General features: G+C 41.9%; 1 protein-coding gene across 1 annotated transcript in view; it reads right to left on the bottom strand.

The window, feature by feature from the left end:
• ZBTB17 (zinc finger and BTB domain containing 17) overlaps positions 1-22648 on the bottom strand; it is a gene marked incomplete in the record, with an annotated part of 1293515 nt that overhangs the window by 39801 nt on the left and 1231066 nt on the right.

Below are 22648 nucleotides of genomic sequence, written 5' to 3'. Positions count from 1 at the left end.
GACAAGGGTCCGATGCCACTCACCCCCTCGGAGGAGACCATGGAAGCCCGACCACCGAATCCCTCTAAGGAAGAGGAGATAAGAGTAGGGGCTGAAGGGACAGAAGGAGGTATCCGTCCTCCAGCCGTAGCAGTAACCATGCCGAAGACTCCAACTCAAACTCTGGGGTAGAGTCGAAGGAGGAACAGTAACGGGTGTGGACCAACAGTCGTCTGCTGAGACGGACTGTGTAGCATTTGGGCCAGTACCTGTGACTTGAGCAATCTACTGACCACTCTCTAGGTCATGATCTGACAACCTGGATGACCTTGAAGATCGGCTCCGATGGCTCCGCTCCGATAGAAGAGGCGAAGCCGAAAGTATCGGCTCCAAGGAAGGAGACCTCGACCTCTTCCTGGAATGGGCCATCGGAGCCGATACTGATCCTGTCGGCACCGATTTCGGAGGCAGAATCTCGATGTATCGGCTCCAGCGAGCCGATACAGCTGGCGGTAACGGTGGAGCCGATCGGAGCCGACACCGATGCCTGTGCCACATGGGTGTCGGAGCCGATCGGAGCCGACACCGATGCCGCATGTGGGTGTCGGAGCCATCGAGCCGACACCACAGTGGTCAGCAGATTCGGCACCGATAGCCATCGGCCCGAAAGCTTTGTGGATCAGAATCGGCTCCAGCCGATCTCGATTTACGAGTCCGGAGCCGGGCCGCAGGCTTAGTAACAGAAGCCTGGGCCTTGGCAGTTTTGGTTGATTTTGTGGAGCTGACTTAGCGGAGAGCCCTCCGGCTTAAGACCCCTGAGAATCAACTTATCTCTCCTGCAGGACTCTCTGGCTGAAGGAGTGACAAATAGCACAGGAGTCCTGCAGGTGAAGAGGGCCCAAACAGTACAGGCAAGAAGTGTGACCGTCTGTCAGAGACATCTTCTGACAGCACGAGTCACACTTCTTAAAACCTGAAACCCTCTCCTTAGACATGGTGCCTAAACACAACACACACACACACCAGTCAAATTAAATTAAACTAATACCAAGAGGTATTTAGTACAAAACACCAACACACACACCCTAACAGGGGGAAGGGATAGGAAAATTGACTGACTAAAAATTAAAAGAGACAGGGATTTCTGTCAGAAAAGGTTAAAATTAAAATTAAACTATCAAAAATTAGTTTTAACTAAAAAGGCTTAAATATCACAAATGTGAAATACTTACCAGGAGCTGGTAAAGAGAAGACCTCCCAAAGGCAAGCGAGATCTGGGTACTTCCTGCCTTGCATCATGGGATATGGGGCTGCCTCGAGCTGGTAAAGAGTTCTCGAGCTAAAGCAAGTGCAGTCGAGGATCGGCTCCGAACCCATCAAGTAAGAATGAAGGCGAGATTGACAACTTAACATAGTACAGTTTTGTACCTACCATAAATGTAGATGTTCGAAGATCCACATTGCTGCAGTCCTTACACTTGGGTAGTCCGCTGTCCTCGGTCGGCCCGAATATCAAAGTATAAGGCTGACGTCGGTCAAGGCGCATTTGACTGACATCAGGACGTCAGGGTACAAATGCGCATGACCGACGTCATATCCTCAGTCTTTTCTTGCCCCAGATGTCAGAAGACCCTAAAAATAAAGGTCAAAACCAAAAGACAGCAAACAAACAACCAACCACCCTTGCACTAATTATATGTACAATATATACAATATACACAATATTTACAACCCAACCCACACAACCACCTCTAACTACAGAGGGAAGGAGGAGGTAAATTGGACTGCAGCAATGTGGATCTTGAACATCTACATTTATGGTAGGTACAAAACTGTACTATGTTCTTCATCTCACATTGCTGCAGTCCTTACACTTGGGTAGAATCCCAAAGCAGAGGTAAGGGAGGATGGCCAAACTATAAGGAAGCAGGAGCTGCCAAAATGCCCTGCAAAACAGCAGTGGCAAAACCAGCCCTGGATTTAGAGTAAAGTGGTAGGTGATAATGCCTAGAGAAAGTATGCACTGAACTCCAAGTAGCTGCCTCCAAAATATCCTTGGTTGCCACCCCTCAAAAGCTGTCAAAGTGGCAGTAGCCCTAGTGGAATGAGGCCTAATCCCAGCTGGAATCTCCTTGCCATGATGGGAATAACAGAAAGCAATGCAAAACCCAATCCACTTAGAAATAGTTTGTTTTGACACAGGCTTGCCCTGAGAACTCAAAACAAAAGAAACAAATAACTGCTGAGACTGCCTGAACCCTTTAGTTCTGTCCAAATAATATCGCAACTGCCTGTGTACATCTAAAGTGTGCAAAATCTTTTCCCCTTTATTTTGGGGATTTGCATAAAAAGTAGGCAAATGAATAGTTTGGTTTAAAGCCACACTAGAAACCACTTTAGGCATAAAGGAAGGATTAGCACGTAAAGATACCCTATCCTTATGGAAAATTAAGAAAGGCTCAACCGCCATAAGGGCCTGCAATTCAGAAACCCTTCTTGCAGAGGTAATGGCCAACAAAAGGCAGTCTTCCATGATAAATATTTCAACTCAGTAGTAGCTGCAGGCTCAAAAGGTTGTAGAGTGAGTTTCTCCAACACAAAATTGAGATCCCAAGCAGGAGTAGGAGCTCTCGGGGGTCTTATATTCTTTGCCCCTCTAAGAAATTGCTTGAACAAAGGATGAGAAAACAATGGTGGGTCACAGTCATAGTGAGCTGAAATTGCCAGCATGAACCTTAACAGAAGAGAAGGACAAACCTTTGTCCAGTAACTCAGTAAGATATTGAAGAGCCACACTTAAATTAGGCTCAGAAACATCAAAATCCTTTGCTGCACTCCAAAATAAAATCTCTTCCATTTATCTGTACACTTTCCTTGTACTAGGCCTTCTAGCTTCCAAAATCACATTCAATACTTGTTGCGGAAGTTGAGACCCTCTATGGTTCAAAACAGAATATGCCAGGCTGTTAGGTGAAGAGTGAAGTTTGACATTGAGCAAATGACTGTCCTCCTGGGACAACAGGTGTGAATCGAAGGCAAAGGCCATGGTGGCTTCCGTGCCAGACTTCTCAGTAATGGGTACCAGTGCTGTCGAGGCCAATCTGGAGCTATTAAAATCATCCTTGGCTTGTCCTGTCTGACCTTTAGAAGTACCTTTGGGAGGAGAGGCAGAGGTGGAAAGGCATACACATGAAGATTGCTCAATTGAAAGAAAGAGCATCCACTTTCCAAGCTGTGGGATGAAACCTTTTAGGTGCAAAACTTTGGCAGCTGATGGTTTAGTGGAGAAGCGAACAGATCTATGTCTGGAGTTCCCCATGACACTGTCAATTTCTGAAATACATGAGGATCCAATTTCCACTCGTGGGGATCCATAATTCATCTGCTCAACACATCTGCTAAGGAGTTCTGTGCTCGGCAGAAACCTTGCCTGAAGATTGAGCTGTAAACTGAGAGCAGTCTCCCACAAAATCATTGCTTGCCTGCATAGAGGATAAGAATGTGTTCCCCTTGCTTGTTGATGTACCACATGACAGTTGTGTTGTCTGTTAGAATCAACACCTGCCCTGGAAGAAGTAAATCCTTGAAAGCTATTAATGCAAACTGGACTGCTAACATCTCCTTCAAGTTGATATGTAGATGTTGTAGTCTGGCAGGCCACTTGTCTTGTATCCACTTTCCATTTAGATGAGCTCCCAAGCTTTGTCTGAGGCATCTGTCGTTAAAATCTGACGCCTCTGGCCGGGTCACAGAGAGTCCCTTGTTTAGGTGACATTCCTGAGCCCACCACAAAAATTCCTTTTGAATGCAAGGTATTATTTGAATGACAGTGTCCAGATCCTGGCAGTGCTGTGTCCATACATTTTTGAGATACCATTGCAGCTTCCTCATATGCAGTTTGGCATTGGGAAGCACCAGAATACAAGATGCCATGAACCCTAAGGCTTGAAGGACTGTCCTTGCAGTCAGCCGGACTAATGAGATAGTTGATGGAAGTAAAGGGAAAGACTCTTTTGTTTGTCCGGGGTCAAAAGGCCATTATTTCGCTCACAGAATACCCTAGCACCCTTGATGCTGTATTCAGTCTTACAAACTAGAAAGCACATCGGCTGAGAGGGTACTAGACCATCCTAGCTTTCTTATCACATATTCAATACAGGCATCAGCTAGCTGCCTCCACATATTCCAAATGCCAGAACTCTGCAATGCACCTTGATCCAGATTCAGATGGTAGCTCAAATCCCTGAAGACTGGAGAGATAGAGCTCGAGAAATCTTCAGGAGAGTATTAACTTTCTCAGGAAGGGCGCAAGAGGTTGACTGGAAAGGGCAATGTCCGAAGAACCAGTGAGAAGTCACCCAGCAAAACCATGCAGGGAACTGAGTACTTCCATGATTGTGAACTTGGTCAGCACCCCCTGATGCTTCCTCTGAGATATAAGAATGTGGTCTGCCCAGCAGATTTAAAATTGGTTGAGACGCCAGTTGTTTGAACTTGGGAAAAAAAAAATAAGCGGTGTCGATAACTTAATCCGTACTAGGAACAGTGTGTGAAAAATTCTTACTCAGGAACATAAGCAGAATAAAATCCTGGCCTTTGTCTATTAGGAACACTGAGCTGGTGTCTTTTCTCTATTCAGAAATGGTGTTGTGAGGCTGATATGCCCTATTGAGGAGGAAAGGAGGCATAATTTTGAAAGGAAAGTGCGCTTATTCGGAAATAATGTCATAAAAGGAAATCCACCCATCTGTATTTACCTTGAAAAGTCCAATTTTCTTCCTTTCATTTAACCTTAAAAGTGCTGCCCCTGGCCGAAAAGTGACGGTGAAAACAAGGCTCTGGCAGAAAAGGTAGGTCTGGCTCTACCCCTCTGAGGCAAGAACTCTGTGTTCTAGGCCTGACTGTTCAGGAGGAACTCCTGTTCACCCCCTGAAAGAGCTCTGAGCCTGACCCCCTGAAAGGAGGGATCTACCCCTTGAATCTGTAAATAGACTGGACCGTTCTAGCCTTACACCCCTTTTTAGGCCAACTACTTTGGCCTAAGAACCAAACTGCAACACTAAAAAAATCTTTAAAACTTCTGCATATCCTCATTTTAACACAAACAGATCTAACAAAATCCCAAAACAGAAGACAACCAAACAATCAGTCAGATAATGTTTGATTAATCATTGAACTTTTAAGAAGAACTGACAAAACCAACACCCTCCTCAGAGAGGGCGTGCCTATCAACAAACTACCTGCAAAGCACCCTGATCAAAGAATCAATACAACATCAAAACAGATTTGCAACTTTACAATCATTACCTCCCATAGAACATTAACTTCAAATCATGTAATCAATCAGCATCAATCTTGAAGCTCAGAACATCAAGTTCAAACTTCTGCTAATTTGTCATCCAGAAAGGGGTATTTTTTATCTGCAGTTCCCGAAGCCTCAAAGCTTAGATACTTAGAGTGGAAGAAGCGCATAAACCTGGCCAGTTTCCCCTCTGCAACAGGGACTCCTCAACAGTTCTTAAGGACTTTTCTCTTGACACTAAAAGTATACTTATTTAGGTTTAACCCTTAAAGGCCTCAAAGGTTTAACAGGAGCAGGAGCTTTAAAAGCTTCAAGAGGGAACTAGCACTAAAAAACATCTTAACAACATCCAAAACACAGGCTGGGGTAGCAGGCCTCTGTAAATAAAAACAAAATGAATCCAAACACACTGAGTAGCCAAAGGTAAAAATGTCAGACATGAAATGACCTTCCTCTTTAAAAGATTCCCTCTGAAAAAAAAATCCCTCAGGAGGAGAAGAATCCAAGAGAGAATCTCAAGACGGAGAGCAGAGAAGCAGAATCATCCACGATCCTCTGATCAGAATAAGAGATCCTCAAAAGTCCCCAGCTCAGACTCCCGAAGCATCTCGGCCTGCTCAAAACTCCCTACTCCAGGCTCCACCAAGTACCCTTATCAGGAGGGGCAAAGAATCTGAAATCAAAGAGTAAATGAAACATTTCCTGCAGAAACTGCTTCTTAACCAACACACAGACTGACTGAAAACTTGGCTGACCTGGCCTGGAAGCCTGGGAACTGCCTCTGGAACAACCACCCCTGCCAGGAGGGGCCTAACACCCTAGGCAGGAGGAGTATATCTGACCTGCCTCCCTCCTGCCTCCTATCCTGAGATCCCTGATCCTGCAATATCAAAGTCTCGTGGAAAATCTCCCTGAAACAACCGGGTGGAACCACCGCCACCCGATACTCTAAAGAACCAGACGGTTCTTCTCTTCTAAGCCTACTCCTTGCGCTTCTTCCTTAAAGCGGGGCGGCTTGCGCCCGACGGGCGGCATTTCCGACTAATGGCGCTTTCGAAGAGACTAACCTGGCACAATCTAACTTCTGCACAATTGAATCTAAAGTAAAAGAAGCACAATCTCCAACAACCAACGCTTAGCGAGGCTGGCCCTAAAGGAATAAACAACAGGAATCAACTCTGGTAGCGTATCTGTTTCCACAACATCTAAAACAATTATTCACTTTTTTTAGACATCCGTGGTAAACTCACTGAAAAAAAAAAAAAAAAAAAAACGGGTACTTGAAATAACTTTGACTGGGTCTGAAACCAAAAATGAAAATTTCAGAGAACGCCAGCCACAAGCAAAATACTACTGCTTCTGCATCGCGCAAAAGAAAAAACTGAAGGACGCCGTGCGGCCATCACATTTGTACTGACGCCCCCTGAGTCAAATGCAAATCTTTGATTGACCGACGTCAGCCTTATACTTTGATATTCGGGCCGACCGAGGACAGCGGACTACCCAAGTGTAAGGACTGCAGCAATGTGAGATGAAGAACATCAAGCATTTCAAAGGAAGGCTGTCTCATCTTGTCCAATAAAAATTCAGGCACCAAAGAGAAATGGGATACCTTACAGACAGATGATGAAAGGTGCTCCTGATGGACATATAAACCACTTTCAACTTAACTACCATTTCCCTTCCACTGGTTTCCCAATGAAACTAAGATGCCCAAAAGGTGATCATGAGATATCGGAGGCCAGTGTCATAAAGAGAAAGCATGTGCTGCAGAAGGGGCCTTGGCTAAAAAAGGGAAGATGAATTCTTTGAGAAAGGTGATTACAGGATATAAAAGGCCACAGACGGAAAGAGGAAGCAAGCAGGCAATGCATATGGGGCTTTGGCTTACAAAAAAGAGGCTGGATTCTTTACTAAGTGTCTGACAGACAATCTTCCTAGTTTTATTTGTAATGTCAGTGGGTGTTTTCGTTTTTTGGCAGCTTGCAAATACAGCTATGACTGTTGGCTCAGGAGCTGTCTAAGGGGATTAAAGGTCTAAATGTGGGACAGACCAGGATGTTTTGGTCATCTGCCAAGAAGTTACTTTTGTGAAAGAGGATAACAAGGGAGATGTTCCTAGAATCAGGAACAGAAAAAAGAAAACATAATGACATCAAAATGATACCATCTTTCTGTATCTTGAACATAATCATGGGAATAAAGGAATGGGCAAGCATTTAATAATCAGTTCTGGCAAAAGATGGACAATGCAGCTATGCAGAAAACTCCAGGACACAGTACAAAATGACAGAATCTAAAACATCTGGAAATATTCAATGAGTATACAGGTCTGTCTCTAGGATAACATACAACTTAAAACATTTTTAACTGACCTCCTCTCAGAGAGGGGAAGAGGTTTTAACCAAGATGTTGGCAACTGGCCACCTATGCTGAATCTGGATGTTTTTTACAACTTAATTTTTGCACTTTCAGTATTTATCAGGTTAATGGTTGACATGGTTATTAATTAATTTTATTTTTTGAACTTCAGGAATCTGTGGTGCTGTGGCTTATTGCTTGTTGTAATATTAGTCTTTGATTGGGCCTGCTCTGCTTTTGTTTGGGATGATTCCCACAATGTTTGGGCTTTCTGGCTTACAGGCTTTCAGGTTTCCAGGTTGCTGTGAATGTCAGTATTTGGGGTTGTCATTTTGGGACTATCGTTCAGCATTTCAAATCATTTATGTTTCTGAATTATTGCTGCATGTGGGCCATGTGGATCTGGATATCTTCCTCTTTTGAGATTGCTATTACAGCAGGATTTCAGGGTTGCAGTGGCTGAAATTTCCTTGGCCATATCCTTCAGTATCAGTGGCTCAACAGGAAGCACACTCACTTTTGGTGCTGGAAGATCAGAAGGCTATAGGTTCTATTCCCACCCAACAAGACTGCATACATTTTCCATTACTGACACTGTAGTGCAGTATCATGGGGTGCTGCACTCCTGGGTGAGCTGCCCTTTGGATGAGACACTAAATTGAGATCTCACCTGTCTGAGATGGTGGTAGCTCAGATGGATGTAAAAGATTCCATTGCACGTATTGGAAGAAGTAGGGGAATTTCCCCAGTTCCCTTGGCAAACTTCCCCTAGTCAGGTATAAATACCACCTCAGGCCTACCTGAAAAGAGATTACTAGCCTAGTGGAACTAATCCACACAATAAAGGCTAGACAGGCAGACAGATGACTGACTGATCTTGTTTAGGATGGCTCTGTTATCTTGCTTGGGATGGCTGCCACAGGATACAACTGTTATTGCTACAACTGCAAACCATGGTTGTGAGAAGTCTTGCTGAATGTGCTGCCACTTGGGACTTGCTTGCCTGTTATTTTCATGCATTTACAGTTTACTTGTCATCAGTGGTGTGGTCTGCAACATGTCTTGCTCTGCTGGCCATTTCTCAGACTACAACCTCTTGCCTGATAAGAAGCTTTCTTTAAAGATTTGTAAACTCAATTGTTTAATTTAGCTACAGTTTATTTCACTATTAATTACTTAATTTAAACTTGGAATTCCTTTGCTTGACTAATGGATCAAACTCTAATATTCTGTATCATTTACTTTCACATAATATACTTGCAATGTTTCACTTGGGCTTTCAGTACTGTGCTTAGGTAAAAGCACACTAAAGCTGAAATACAAGTTGAAAACCTTACACCTGCCACTTCCAGATTTCTAATGGCTTGGAACATCTTTGGGAAGATTTATATGTAGAATGTGTTGAATCATAAGGTCAAACATGCTGTCGGGCAGCAGTCCGAAGCTCAACTCGCATTGCCTTACTGCAGAAAATGAAAAGACCAATTCAACCATTGGTTTATTAATTACACTATGATTGTGCTATCCATCTTAAATAGTGGATCACTCTCCATTTATTCAGCCTAAAAAGTATTATAGACATACAGAATGACTCTCATCTTCAGAATATCAATGTGCTAGGATGTCTCAGTTGAAGATCAATATAGCTTTGACTCTTCAGTAACCCATGGGTGTATCAAACCTGATCAACAAAGCATTTGTTGTCAAGTACCATGCAAAAGACAGGAAATTATAAAAAAAGAGGGCTTCCCCAATATAAGTCAATTATGACGCCATTATCAATCACATTCATTCCGAAGTCTGTGACAAGTATCAAACACTTTAAGCAATTTAAGTGCTGGATCCACTGGGAATGGAAAGTCCACTGTGTGGGTCTTATGTGGCATGTATGAAACTGCTGCTGAAGCATTCACTACTTTCTCATGTGTTTTTGTGTGTGTTTCACAACACAAGCACACCACCGTCCTGTGTGTAATGACTAGGGCCATCTCTGTGAATTCCAGAGCTTTGAGGTATTGATTCGGTGACATACAGCTGAAGTCCAAAAGACTGCTTGGGCAATTCCTAAGGGAGGACATCTTGTGGGAATACAAACGCTCTCTCTTGGGTTGAGTTCATAAGCAAACCAAGGAAATTAAGGACTTAGGAATTGGTGAGCTTTACTGTGAAATAAGAAGTCTTCATATGGAGGACAGTGCTGGTGATGTAGCTGCCTTTGACTATTAAGTCATAGAGCTGTGTTTGGGATTTACCCGGCCTGTGTCATGCATGTCACATACGTTTCAGGGCACATGAAGCATGATTTGCTTTTCAAGCTTATGACTTGCTTCTGCAGGAATGCAAGTTGGATTATCACTGGCTTCTCCAGCAATGAACTTAATCTATGGGTGCACCATATCGTCTGCCAGACTGATCTCATGTAAGCAGGCAGCATGCATGTCTAGACAGATCTCTGAGGCAGCTAACAGATCAGTCATGCTCTTTTGGGTGGTGGACAGTCTTTGCTGCTCTGCCTTTATAATTAATATACATTTGCAGTACATCTGTGTGAGATAGCTGCTACACACTACACTGAAAATTTTGTTATAATTAGACCTGCCTTTCCTCCTTCAGACTCTGAGGCAATTTAATGATCAAGGTCAAAAGCAAGTCCTCCTTTACCTGTTGTTCGACATTTCTGGTTTTGATGAGCTCATGACTACGGTTTCATGCATGCATCTTAATAACTGTCATTTCAGACGGGTTACTGCCTATGTGGATTTCTATCAGATTTACCAGTCCTCTCTGTGGAGTTGGATTTTTCTCTCTCTTTGTTAAAGAAGGCACACTAAAAATATCCTAAAAGGTATGGCTGTTATATGACCATGCTTATAAATAAAAAATAGCAAGCACAGTGTCTTCACAAAAGAACTCCACACATTTACAGAGTACATTTGTCCTTTCACTTATGTGAACTTCAGAATAACTAATGCAAAACATGCACACTGCCCTGAAATTCTAAATGAGAATTGAGGTCATAATGACCAAACCAATAAACATGTTAAGAAATCTAATGAATTAAACTGATCAAAATCATTGTAAATGTTTAAATATACAATAACCTTGCAGCTCCTAATTTTAGAACACTGGATACACAAATAAAATTATCCAAACTTGTGCATAAAGTAGCATTCAGTCTCATTTGCCACAATAACTCCATATATTCTAGTCTGTCTTCCCAATTACCACTACTCACTGATTTTAAGGTTGGAAGATATCAAAGAGTGTTTATATGAAGTTATGTCGCTCTACACTATATACAGATTTATATATAATTGTTAGAGTCCTCAGTCAGTTTTATATAAGTGTTAGCATCACACACCAGAATTCAACATAAACCACTCCACTTGTGTTACAATTATATCTCCAAGTGCCTTTTCCACCATAGGATAGCCTTTCCCTGTTATGTTAGGAGCTTCCAAAATGAAATGGCATTCTCTGCATTTGTCATGTTTTCTCATGTAGTGTGTGTGTGTATGTAGGTGTGTGCACTTGTTGTCTACTTTTTCTTTTCCAAATTAAAAATGAGTTTTGGTGGTAACGTTTTAGTACATTCTGGATGACTTGAGTATCTTCTGAATAGACTCGCTATCTACTGAGTAACATAGGGAAAGCATTACCACTATTATATCTTAAACAGACTTTGTCTTTATGTGATGTCTTTAAAGGGGGACTTTAAAATTGTTTAAAAATCTGTAAACCTCCTGATGAGTATTTGTTCCTCTAATAATTTTAATAATATATTAGAATATCTCCTATTCTTAAACATTTGTGCCAGTATCCTCAGTTCTTTAAAAAAAATGTCATTTTCTGATATGTTACATGAAAGCTTTTACTCCATTCTTCTTCAAATTAAAAGGGTGGTAGCTGTTGAACCATAAATAAGAATTTAAAAAAGCTATCCTTTTAAAATATAGTGACCGACAAATGACTTTTTTTTACTACTGTTAGTAATTTTAAAATATAAGAAATTAATTGTTTCTGTAAAGATATGGTAAGTCAATTTAAAAACTTAACAGTGAAGCTAAAATATTTACAATTAACCAATAATTCTTTAGATGCAGTCCACATGAAAAATGTTGTCTAAAAATCTTACATAACATTTTGCATGATTAAAAATTTTCTGTTGAACACACAAGTTGCCACCCACCAGTATTGTACAATGTTGCATATACAGATGCAGTTGCTGCTCCCATTGCAACCCCACTAGTCTGATGGTAGTATTCATTTTCAAATACAATACATAAATATAACTACATGAAAAAATGAACTAATCAATATCATCTGACAGTTTTAGCCTTCAACAAACATTCTCTGAAAAAATCAAGTCCCATTGTAGCGGGAATTACAGGTTATTTCAAGAAGTCACCCCTGGTTGTGGAGCAGTAAACCCCACTAAAGTCTCACCCACACCCACCTAACCTCATAGCCTGACGAGGGGGGATGTCTAGATTATGAATATTCATTGTGACATGCCACTATGTGTGTTGAATATTCAAAGTGTTCCTTTGCTCTGCCCAGGAAATAACAAACTTTGTGTTTTCTGAGAACTGTAAAACGGGTTCATACTATAAGCACAAAAACTGAATCGCGCGAACACGTATTGATAGACACGTAAAGGGAAAAAGCCGAAAACATCGAATCCCAAACACGACAAAACCAACAACCAAATACTGTCACTAACTGTTGTATGCAGGGAGGCAAGCCCCCCTGTGCCCCCACACACCCCCTACTTAAATATACCAACTCCGATATTGTACTCCATTGAAGCAAAGAGAAGAATTCCCTACGGCGGTATCCGTTCATACCTTCGATATTGTGAATTTTTGCTCTTTACGTGTCGCTCAATACGTGTTTGCACGATTCAGTTTTCGTGCTTATAATATGAACCCCTGTAAAACACATTTACAAATTAAAACAAGAGATTAATGAGATGTCCTTGGCTTTGCATGTAGCCTGCGCTTATCTGTTACACACTTCTTGATGCTGCTTCTGCCGCATTTTGCTTACATCTCTTATTAAACAAATTAACTGGTCACACAAAAACATTTTCTTTGTTGGACATAATATTTGGAAATGTAATACTTATATCAGTACTGATTTTAATGTAAACAACTGACTATGTTAAAAAAAAAATTACAGAAACTCAGTTTGTTATGTTTGCTGTTACTCCATTAAGTGTGGCACACTATCTCTCTCAGGTGAGTTTGTTGCGACCAGTGTACTATGTTTGTGGAAACTTATTACTCACTGTACACCAGGGAGAAGAGGAGTAAATTTATTCTAGCAATCAGGGAGTGTCAAGAAGCAGATGTGAAATTCAAGCTGCTGTCAGCTATTTTCAGAATATGTTTTTTCCTGGAGGGTTAAAATAACTTTTTGATGCAGAACATACTAAGGAAAAAATGCGAAAGTTTGTCTAACAAAAAGTGAGCTATCAAGCAGAAAGAGATTCTGCTTCTTATTCTTCTGATAATAAAGCCCACGGAGAGACTATGCCAGTGAAACTTTTTCCAGTGTTCCAAAGGAAAATGCTTGAGAGAGAAAAAAAGCACAAGAGTTGACAAAAAGAACCAGGAGTACGTTGGAAATGAACCAGAGACTGGATTTTGGAGACTGAGATAAACAGGAAGAAAAACCGGCAACTTGGAAACTGATGAATAAATGCTGGAATACAAAGCATTAATTACATTTGTAAAATATGAAGGAACAAGAAAACCTGCGTCCTACATGAGCTCCAAGAAGAGCTAAAACCTCATATAAAGTTACTGTTCAACCTCAGCCTTAGTACAGGATATGTACCCAAGGAAGGGCGTACAGCAACAGTGGTCCCACTCCACAAAGGCGGTGCCTCAACGGACCCTGGAAACTATCGCCTCATAAGTTTGACTAGCCTGGTCTGCAAAGCTATGGAGCGGACCATCATGGAGCTCATAAACAAAGACATTAGGGACCTGCAGATGCTGGATCCTACCCAATTTGGCTTTGTTAAGGGCAGATCCTGCCTCCTGAACCTGGTTGACTTCTTTGGAACAGTCACCAAGTCCATAGATGAAGGGAAGGTAGTCCACACAGCCTACCTGGACTTCGCAAAAGCCTTTGACACAATACCCCACTCGGGCATCATAAATAAGCTCTCCAGCTTAAATATCAACCCCTATGTCATAAGATGGGTTGCAAACTGGCTCAAGGATAGAACCCACATGGTCAGAATTGCGGGAGCCATGTTATACTCTAAACCAGTTACTAGTGGCGTCCCACAAGGCTCAGTCCTGGGACCTCTCTTGTTCGGTATATATTTCTCTGAGGTACAGGCTAACACAAGAGGACTATGGCTGACCAAGTTCGCAGATGACTGCAAACTGGGTGCCATAATCGACTCGCCAACTGACACAGACATCCTCCAAAAGGGTCTCACAGAGACGGATAACTGGTGCCAGAACCATGGCCTAAAGCTAAATGCCAAAAAGTGCATAGTCATAAAAACAAAGTGCCCACAAATTACCACATAGGTGGTAATCCATTAAGCACGGAAGAAGTAATTAGGGATTTGGGGACCCAAGTGGATAGCAATCTTTCCTTTGACAATCACATCGCCAAAGTGGTTAGAAAGACCTTCTATATAGCCCACCTTATCACAAAAGGGTTCACATCTAGATCAAGAGAGGTCATTGTGCCGCTCTACTCATCAGGCCCATAATAGAATACAATGCCCCATTTGGGATGTACCTTACCCGACACCTGCAGCAACTGGAAAGACCCCAAAAGTACCTCACCAAGAGGATCAAGGGTCTCAAACAGATGACCTATGCTGCCCGATTAAAGAAAGTCCAGCTATACTCGGTTGCATACCGCCTACTCAGAGGCGACCTGTGCCTGACGTATAAAGCCATGTCAAACCCAGATTTAATGGACATGCTCCACCTCAGAAAATCCAAATCCCTTAGAGCTACGCGTTCGAGGGACTTAAACCTCAGCACAGAAATTAATAGAACATGCTGGAGGACAGATTTATAACCCAGAGGCTCCCATCACTCTGGAATAGAATCCTAGTCTATGTCAGACAGAGCCCCTCACTGCTTCTCTTCAAGAAAAATCTTGACGAGTGGATGGGAGATTGTAGGTTTACCCCGGGGATCACTTCTGCATCACTGCTAGACACAGGTACAGTAAACTAACCTTAAAAGGGTATAGTAAACTCACTTAAAAGGGTGGCGAAAGCCAAACACACTCTGGCTAGGCTTGTAAATGCCCTAGGGCAGATAGCCTAGTATCAACCTAAAAACCTATGAACCTGGAAATACTGGACTGTTTTCACTTTGTTAAACTTATAGAGGACTCCAAAGTATATGCCCCACTTCATGTCATTAATGTTTGGAACAGCATTTAGGAGGGGGTAAGAGGAAGGAAAGAGTTAACTGTAAGAAAAAGAAAATTTTGTTCTTAACAGTATTTTTATAATACTTGGCATGTATTGCATGCTATAAAATAAAGCATTTTCAGTTATTTTTTGTGTGTAACAGGGATATAGCAGGCACCCCTACTTTTTCCTTTTATTTCTTCTTGTTCAGTTTTAAGAAATGTTAAGCACTGCAATGTAAAAAGAGAAGTCTGGACAAGAGAGTATGATAAGAAAAAGTCATATGCTTTTCTTAGAATGACTAGATTAAGGCCATTGGCTTAATCTAACAACACATTTTAAGGGGACGCTAATAAATAAAAGGACAATGAATATAATGAAAAGTTTTCCTCTAGCAAATGTTCACAGTTCAATGCTGTAGTGGAAGGCAACTGTGTATCCAGCCTCTTCTGTTTCTATGGAGACAATCCAATAAGGGAGACAAAACAGAATACTATTTTCTTTCAATGGCTAGGAGATAATCCTTTCTGAAAGTATTCAAGTTGTTTCCACATCTAGGTGAGGAATAAAGTCAAGACAAAAACAGACAGCACTTAGTGGAAGTAAAAGCACAGGCTGTACCATGCATCTTAGTTTGCATACCGTTAATTGTTAATTCAAGTCTGTGACTGCTGTTATTTGAAAATATACATAGTTGTGTGTTGGTATTACATTAACAGGTTGTGTATGTGTGTATTTTTTTGAGGGTTTTCATTAAAACAAAAAGTCTTGTAAGATGCGAGTTAGTTTCACATGGATATGACAAGAAATTAAAGGTTATGTCTTACAATTTGGCATCTGTGTTGCCTTCCTTCATTCCTCTGCACAACAGGGTCTCGGATCCAGCTTGGCCACATTCTCCAGACTTGGATCTGGCTCTCAAACTCCTCTCTCTTACCCATAATGCACTACATCCACCCAAGTACTTCAGATTACATTTGCTGGTTCCATACATCCAACATTCACACAGCAAAGGAATGGCAGATGAGGTTCAGACACGGGACATAGCAGTCCCATCATAATCCAGGTTCCTTTAGAAGAGGCAGGGGGAAGGTTGGGTAGGAAAGTGAGAAGAAATGAAGGAAGACAACACAGATGCCAAGTTATGGTAAGGCATAATGTTTTAATCTGATGTTGTCTTCTTCACTCCTCCTCACAATAGGGTCAGAGTCCACAGATACATAGATCCCCGGTGGCCCTCATGGAAGGATATGCTGAAGCACCATCAAACCAAAGGAGGCCCTGCTCCTGGATATGATATCCAACTTGTAGTGTGAGACGAGGTGTGTGACTGCTAGACCATTCCGCTGCTGTACAAATATCATCAATGGAAATTCTAGAATAGAAGGCCGCAGAAGTACCCATAGCTCTGGTGGAAAGTGCCCTGGGAGGCCTGGGTAATTCCAATCCTTTGGATAAGTAAATGAACAAAATGCAGACAGATATCCATCTTGCCAAAATAATTTTAGACACTGCTTACTCAAGTCTATTAGATGAAAAAGCCGCAGAGAGCTGATCAGACTTCCTGTGCTATACAGTCGTATGTAAATAAAAATGAAGGTGTCTATGAAAGTACAGTTTTGGTGTACCTACCATAAAATGTAGATGTTCGAAAAGCACCCTGCTGCAGTCAATTATTCTGGGCTATCCTGTCATCAGGCTGTCCCAGTCGGCTGGAATTCCAAATCTCTTGGTCCGCTGTTGCTGTCGCTTTCCTGACCAAAATGCAACACGCCAGAAAAATCTTGATATGGATTGGGTTTAGTCACCGCATCACTGCTAGACACATATAAATACCTTAAAGGGTTAAACTCACTTAAAAGGGTGGCGAAAGCCAAACACACTCTGGCTAGGCTTGTAAATGCCCTAGGGCAGATAGCCTAGTATCAACCTAAAAACCTATGAACCTGGAAATACTGGACTGTTTTCACTTTGTTAAACTTATAGAGGACTCCAAAGTATATGCCCCACTTCATGTCATTAATGTTTGGAACAGCATTTAGGAGGGGGTAAGAGGAAGGAAAGAGTTAACTGTAAGAAAAAGAAAATTTTGTTCTTAACAGTATTTTTATAATACTTGGCATGTATTGCATGCTATAAAATAAAGCATTTTCAGTTATTTTTTGTGTGTAACAGGGATATAGCAGGCACCCCTACTTTTTCCTTTTATTTCTTCTTGTTCAGTTTTAAGAAATGTTAAGCACTGCAATGTAAAAAGAGAAGTCTGGACAAGAGAGTATGATAAGAAAAAGTCATATGCTTTTGCATAGGGGAATGACTAGATTAAGGCCATTGGCTTAATCTAACAACACATTTTAAGGGGACGCTAATAAATAAAAGGACAATGAATATAATGAAAAGTTTTCCTCTAGCAAATGTTCACAGTTCAATGCTGTAGTGGAAGGCAACTGTGTATCCAGCCTCTTCTGTTTCTATGGAGACAATCCAATAAGGGAGACAAAACAGAATACTATTTTCTTTCAATGGCTAGGAGATAATCCTTTCTGAAAGTATTCAAGTTGTTTCCACATCTAGGTGAGGAATAAAGTCAAGACAAAAACTGACAGCACTTAGTGGAAGTAAAAGCACAGGCTGTACCTTGCATCTTAGCATGCATACCTTAATTAAAGGTTAATTCAAGTCTGTGAGTGCTGTAATTTGAAAATATACATAAGGCAGCCAGTAGTAACAATGTTCCCAGCGATGCAAATACCTCTCCGTAACCTCCAGAAAAATAGTAAAAATGAATCCAATAATCAAGAGTAACCAGGGCATACAAACTATAAGTTCCTTTTCAATGAAAAATATATCCAGTAAACTTGTAGAAACATAAAACAAGATTTATTCGGTGCACACACAGTAAGTGCTTTCACAGTAGCTTCTTCAGACTGTTAAAATTTGAATCAGCTCATTAGTCTGTTTAGGATGCATATAACTATTGAATTATGTGCTTCTTATCAAATATTTATATGTACAATGTTCGTTTATTTTACTATATAGACATCAGAACTATGTTATTTGAGATTTCATATATATATCACCATGGCTAATATGACTGAGCCATCATAAACACTATTTTTATAGCCATAGTGACTTAACATTTTGTGAATGGTTTTAGCAACATTGTCTCTTTAAATGCTTAATTGATTTATGAGCTAGATCACATGCTATATAAACCAGACTAATGAGCTGATTCAAATTTTAACAGTCTGAAGAAGCTACTGTGAAAGCGCTTACTGTGTGTGCACCGAATAAATCTTGTTTTATGTTTCTACAAGTTTACTGGATATATTTTTCATTGAAAAGGAACTTATAGTTTGTATGCCCTGGTTACCTCTTCGCCTGATTATTTGGATTCATGAAAATATACATAGTTGTGTGTTAGTATTACATTAACAGATTGTGTATGTGTGTATTTTTTTGAGGGTTTTCATTAAAACAAAGAGTCTTGTAAGATGCGAGTTATTTTCAAATGGATATGACAAGAAATTAAAGGTTATGTCTTACAATTTGGCATCTGTGTTGCCTTCCTTCATTCCTCTGCACAACAGGGTCACGGATCCGGATTGGCCACATTCTCCAGACTTAGATCTGGCTCTCAAGCTCCTCCCTCTTACCCATAATGCACTACATACACCCAAGTGCTTCAGATTACATTTGCTGGTTCCATACATCCAACATTCACACAGCAAAGGAATGGCAAATGAGGTTCAGACACGGGACATAGCAGTCCCATCATAATCCAGGTTCCTTTAGAAGAGGCAGGGGGAAGGTTGGGTAGGAAAGTGAGAAGAAATGAAGGAAGACAACACAGATGCCAAGTTATGGTAAGGCATAATGTTTTAATCTGATGTTGTCTTCTTCATTCCTCCTCACAATAGGGTCAGAGTCCACAGATACGTAGATCTCAGGTGGCCCTCATGGAAGGATATGCTAAAGCACCATCAAACCAAAGGAGGCCCTGCTCCTGGATATGATATCCAACTTGTAGTGTGAGACATAGGTGTGTGACTGCTAGACCATTTCGTTGCTGTACAAATATCATCAATGGAAGTTCTAGAATAGAAGGCTGCAGAAGTACCCATAGCTCTGGCGGAAAGTGCCCTGGGAGGCCTGGGTAATTCCAATCCTTTGGATAAGTAAATGAACAAAATGCAGACAGATATCCATCTTGCCAAAATAATTTTAGACACTGCTTACTCAAGTCTATTAGATGAAAAAGCCGCAAAGAGCTGATCAGACTTCCTGTGCTATACAGTCGTATGTAAATAAAAATGAAGGTGTCTATGAAAGTACAGTTTTGTACCTACCATAAATGTAGATGTTCGAGTGTACACCCTGCTGCAGTCATCACACTTGGGTTATCCTGTCATCAGGCGGTCCTGCAGTCGGCTGGAATTCCAAAGTCTTGGTCCGGCGTCGGTTGCTGTCGCTTCTTCCCTGACGTCAGTGCGCCAGGGGTATATATAATGCAACAGACGCCATTTTCTTCAGTTTTTCTTGCCCCAGATGTCAGGTGCCCCCAAAAAGGTGGTCAGTAATTAGTACCAAATTGAGTAAACTTGCACAAACACAAAATCCCTTCAGCTATAAGCAAATACATCAGGAAGGTATTGAAGAGATTTAGCCAGTAGGTCAGAGGGAATGGAGGGAGGGTAACCTGGACTGCAGCAGGGTGTACACTCGAACATCTACATTTATGGTAGGTACAAAACTGTACTATGTTCATCGTGTTACCCTGCTGCAGTCATCACACTTGGGTTGAATCCCAAAGCTAAGGATGGGTGGAGGTATCATAGAGGGTTAGAGGAGGCTAGAAGGCCCTGCAGAACTGCAGTGGCGAAGCCCGCCCTAGTCTTAGAGTAAAGTGGTAAGTGATAGTGTTTGGTAAAGGTGTGTACTGAACTCCAAGTTGCAGCTTCCAAAATTTCCTTGGTTGGAACCCCCCTGAGAAAGGCTGTAGAAGTAGCTGTTGCCCTGGTAGAGTGGGGCCTAATGGTAGCAGGAACTGGTTTTCCATGATGGGTGTAGCAAAAACGTATGCAATGACCTATCCATTTGGAAATGGTTTGCTTTGATATAGCCTTCCCTTGAGAAGCTGTAGCATAGGATACAAAGAGCTGGTCAGATTTTCTGAAAGCCTTAGTTTTGTCCAAGTAGTAACGAAGTTGCCTGTGAATGTCCAAGGAATGCAGGAGTCTCTCACCTTTGTTCTGTGGATGGTTTGATTTAAAGCCACACTGGAAACCACCTTAGGCATAAAGGAAGGATTAGTTCGTAGAGAAACTCTGTCTTGATGAAAAATGAGGAAAGGTTCCACTGCCATTAGTGCCTGTAGCTCTGAGACTCTTCTAGCTGAAGTTATTGCTAGCAGCAGGGCAGTCTTCCATGATAGGAACTGAAGATCTGCAGAGAAAGCTGGTTCAAAGGGAGGTAGCGTTAGTTTTTCCAGAACAAAATTGAGGTCCCATGTTGGTGTAGGTGCTCTCCTGGGTGGTCTAATGTTTTTTGCCCCTCTGAGGAACTGCCTTAGAAGTGGATGCGAAAATAAGGGTGGATCCGTGTTGTAGTGGGCCGAAATAGCTGAAGCATGGATTTTAATGGAGGAGAAAGAAAGTCCTTTGTGCAACATCTCAGTTAAATACTGTAGAATGTGAGGCATGTGAGGCTGAATTGTGTCTTGGCCTTTAGATTGGTTCCAGGCACAAAACCTTTGCCATTTGTCCGAATAAGCCTTCCTGGTGCTTGGCCTGCTTGGGAAAGAGGAGCTGGCTTGGATGCTTAGTTGATTTGCCATGCAGCCAGATTTAAGGTTTTGAGCTGGCTGTGAAGAATCTGATTGTTTTGTTGTGTGAGTAAATGGGAAATTTGTGGTAATATCCATGGTGGGCCGTGGGCCATATTCCTCAATAGCGGGTACCAGTGCTGGCGTGGTCAGTCTGGGGCTATGAGAATAAGTCGAGGTCTCTCCTTTTTGACTTTCAGAAGTACCTTTGTGAGGAGAGGCAATGGAGGGAAGGCATATACTGTCAGGTTTTTCCAACTGAATGAGAGTCGTCCACTTTCCAAGCTTGATGGTGGAAAGTCCTTGTACAAAATTTTGTTAGTTGATAGTTTTGAGGACTGGCAAACAGGTCTATGTCTGGAAGGCCCCATTTTTGAGTTATCATTGCAAATATTTGTGGATCTAGTTTCCACTCGTGGGGATCCATGATGTTTCTGCTGAGGTCGTCTGCCAATGTGTTCTTCTATCCTGGCAGGAATTGAGCTTGTAACTGAACTTGGAAAGCCAGAGCTGTGTTCCATAAGGTCATTGCTTGCCTGCATAGAGGGTAGGAGTGCGTACCCCCTTGTTTGTTTATGTACCACATTACTGTGGTGTTGTCCGTCTTTATTGTAAGTTGTCCTGGATGTAATAGATCCTTGAAGGCTGTCAGAGCTTTCTGTACAGCTAGCATCTCTTTTTGATTGATGTGCAGATTCCTTTGATCTGCAGTCCATATGCCTTGAACGCACTGTCCTGCCATGTGTGCCCCAGGCATATCTGATGCATCTGTTGTGATAGTTTGCCTGGCTGGGGGCAAGGTGAAAGGCTGACCCTTGTTGAGGTGACATGCCTGTGACCACCATAGAAACTCCTGTTGTAGGCAGGGAATGAGAGATATCATTGTGTCCAAGCTGTGGCTGTGTTGAGACCATACGCTTTTAGGTACCACTGTAATTTCCTCATATGCAGCTTTGCAAATGGTATTAGTAGTATGCAAGATGCCATGAAGCCCAAGGCCTGCAGAATTTTTCTTGCAGTTAATTGGGTCTTTGTTGCCATTGTTTTGAAATATTGAGTCAGTTGTAGTTGTTTGTCTGGTAGATAAGCCTTCTGGGCCGTTGTATTCAAGCTGGCACCCAGGAATGTCATATTTTGTGAGGGTACTAGTTTTGATCTTTTCGTTTACTGTGTACCCCAGGCAATTTAGAGATGTTTACAAAAGCCAGATGTGTAAAGAATGTCCTTGCTTTCTGCTTGGATGAGGCAGTCGTCCAGGTATGGGTATATTTGAATTCCTCTTTGTCTGCAGTATGCAATTACTGGTGCCAGGCATTTTGTGAAGACCCTGGGCAGTAGATAAGCCAAAGGGCAGTACAGGATATGTACCCAAGGAATGGCGTACAGCAACAGTGGTCCCACTCCACAAAGGCGGTGCCTCAACGGACCCTGGAAACTATCGCCCCATAAGTTTGACTAGCCTGGTCTGCAAAGCTATGGAGCGGATCATCATGGAGCTCATAAACAAAGACATTGGGGACCTGCAGATGCTGGATCCTACCCAATTTGGCTTTGTTAAGGGCAGATCCTGCCTCCTGAACCTGGCTGACTTCTTTGAAACAGACACCAAATCCATAGATGAAGGGAAGGTAGTCCACACAGCCTATCTGGACTTCGCAAAAGCCTTTGACACAATACCCCACTCAGGCATCATAAATAAGCTCTCCAGCTTAAATATCAACCCCTATGTCATAAGATGGGTTGCAAACTGGCTGAAGGATAGAACCCACATGGTCAGAATTGC

The sequence above is a fragment of the Protopterus annectens genome, chromosome 2.part0 (genome assembly GCF_019279795.1).
Source record: "Protopterus annectens isolate FY-2018-M chromosome 2.part0, PAN1.0, whole genome shotgun sequence".
NCBI lineage: Eukaryota > Metazoa > Chordata > Ceratodontiformes > Protopteridae > Protopterus > Protopterus annectens.
The sequence above is the reverse complement of the archived record's forward strand: the minus strand, read 5'-3'. Positions and strand labels throughout refer to the sequence as shown.